This window comes from Aegilops tauschii, chromosome 1 (genome assembly GCF_002575655.3).
Source record: "Aegilops tauschii subsp. strangulata cultivar AL8/78 chromosome 1, Aet v6.0, whole genome shotgun sequence".
Classification (NCBI taxonomy): Eukaryota; Viridiplantae; Streptophyta; class Magnoliopsida; order Poales; family Poaceae; genus Aegilops; species Aegilops tauschii.
The window spans coordinates 474,991,481-474,994,107 of NC_053035.3; the positions used below are offsets into that span (position 1 = coordinate 474,991,481).

Genomic DNA, 2,627 nt, shown 5'->3' on the forward strand with positions numbered 1-2,627 from the left:
GGTACTTCTCTGCAATTAACTCGGACGAACGAAACGTTATTTTCACTTAGCGGTGGCAACTCTTCGTAAATTTCATCAATTCCCGATCGAACGGCTACAGACTGCTAGGCTATACTGTATCAACGGCTGGAAGAATTCGGATGATGTGGCTTCATGAGGAGCCAGGAAAATAAGCTAGTGGGGTACCCCTATTTAGATATAGAAGAAACGGCTGGAAGAATTTGGGTGATGTGGCTTCATGAGGAGCCAGGAAAATAAGCTAGTGGGGTGCCCCTACTTAGATATAGAAGATTTGAGAGGAAGAACTCCCAAGGAGAAAACAAACACATAAATTGGAAAAATAGAATGTCCCCATGGAATAGAAGTAGTTGTTCCGATTTTCAGTCACATTGGGGTGGTGGCGCAGTTGGCTAGCGCGTAGGTCTCATAGCTAAAGCGAGTGATCCTGAGGTCGAGAGTTCGAGCCTCTCTCACCCCAGCCTTTTTTTCCCTCGGCCATTCCTGAATTTATTATTCCACCGACTAGTGGTTTTTCTCCGTGCTGCTGATGCAGTCATTGTTTCATCAACGAAAAATCGATGGAACGTGTAAATTTCACAACTCACAGCTCGCATTGTTCATCCGCCCGGTCGTGCAGGACACTGACGGAGGACGGGAAGCATGCAATGTGCAGCACCCATGGCCATGACGAACGAGCGCGTCTCTGGTCCTTTCAGCTCGCCCTGGGCATCGCCGCGTGCTAGGACGGATCCCAGGACCAGGAGGGTGCGCCTTGGCTCCATGCTGCTTGCGCTCGACTGCTCGTCGCTCCCCTTGGCCGCCTCGACCTGCGCGCGCGTATCGGGGGATGTTCTGCTGATCCTGTGGATTGCGTGGAAGAGCAGGAACTCGCGTAGCTTCGACTTGGAGACTCGCTCGCTCTCCAATCCTCGCAAGGTGCCACCCGCTGCAATCCTGCTCGTTCGTTTGCTGTGGCCGTTCCCTCTGTACCGGAACTCTGTTTTACGTTTCCCCACAACAAAAAAAGAAAAAGAAAGAAGACGAACTCTGTTTTACGTGCTATGAAGCTCACGTTTTTATTTGATGATCGCTCAAAAGAAGAACACGGGAAACCTCATGGGATCGGAGCGGCATAGGTTCACTCTATTTATGTGGACTGAAAAGGTGTCATTTTTAGTCAAGATCCATCCCAAGAAATCATCCATGTCATTACGTGGGCGGTGGTCTTGCAAGGAGTACATTAATATATATGCCAGAACGTTTGCTTTTCCAAATCTAAATCCCACTGGCTAGAACTAGGTCAATTAGATCATCAACTTTTCAAAGAAAAAAAAATAGTTCCACGAGCGGTTAAAATCTTTCGGCTAGAGCAATTAGGAATCCAATGACCCCTCTTGGTGGTGGCCGGCGGTCACAATTTGTTGGGTGGTCAGTGGCCTTCACCTGTCGGGCGGCACTGTCGTCCGGCTCGGGCCCTCTGCAGCTCTTCTCCCTCGGTCGATGGCTCGCAGCTGTCTACCTTGGATCATAGCTGCAGGGGTATTGTTGTTGGCGTCAGTGTTCGATGTCACATGCACTGGTTACTGGTAGATGGCGGCGGAGAGCCCGTGTGATCCAACCGTCGGTGGTGGCGGTTTGTCGCCTCGGTTATGGGGGCCGAGGCGATGAGCATGCCACGTTCGGTGATGAACACAAGGTGTGCGGCAATGGTGCGGGTGTGGCACATGGTTGCTCGGCTATGTGCATGATGGCGGAGGACATGAGGTATGCGATGACAGTTAGATGATGTGAGTGTCGCACATGGCGACGGACGGCGGGTGATAGGGTCATGCGAGGTTTCTCTGCCTGTTCTGTCTGCGTGCGTGCTCGGCAACCTGTCATGACCCGTCGTCATATGACTTGTGAAGATGGAGCGGGGTTTTGCCAAATGGCACCATGGTGGGTTCTTGGCGGTACTAACAGTCTTTGTACGCATCCTGCGTCAAATCACTGTCGAATAATTGGGGATGCTGGATGGCTCATTGAGTGGGATCTTGGTGGCTAAGATTGTTGATGCCGGTGGGGGTGGCAATACTTGGTGAATAAAGTTTGGTTGTGCTATTGAGCACAAGGCCTCGAGCTCCTTAGTGAAAACTCTAAGTGACCTTTACTGGTTGGACGTGGCAATGTGGTGTTCCACACCATAATTTGTTGGAGTCATTATTTGTAGTTTGCTCAGACTTTTTTTTTGAGAACCAAGCATACAAGTCATGCGTTGGTAGTGATGAGCTCAGATACCATAGTCTGCCTGACGTTTACATGCACGTTGGCTATCAGCATATGATCGCATGAAGCTCTGGCCACCGCTGCAATCTCATGCGCCAATTTGTTCTGAGTGCGCCTGACGACACTGACCTCCACACTGGGGAAGGTGGGTAGCATCATTTTTATGTTCAACAGCACAGCGGACCATGCCGATCTGCATGTCCCCTCGTTCAGTAGTTCCCGCCCAACTGTGTTGCAGTCAACTTCGACAATTATTGGTCCTCTGTAAAACATCGATAGTTCTGTCAGGCCAAGCTGAATCGCTGAAGTTTCAGCCTCCTCCACTGACGCACATTGCTCGAGACGGCGCCCAGTGGAAAGGA

General features: G+C 50.7%; 1 non-coding gene across 1 annotated transcript; it reads left to right on the forward strand.

The window, feature by feature from the left end:
- Positions 1-391: 391 nt before the first annotated feature.
- Positions 392-478, forward strand: TRNAM-CAU (transfer RNA methionine (anticodon CAU)). Its single transcript is given in 2 exon segments — positions 392-429; positions 443-478. It is a non-coding gene; the product is annotated as a tRNA-Met (tRNA).
- Positions 479-2,627: the final 2,149 nt, after the last annotated feature.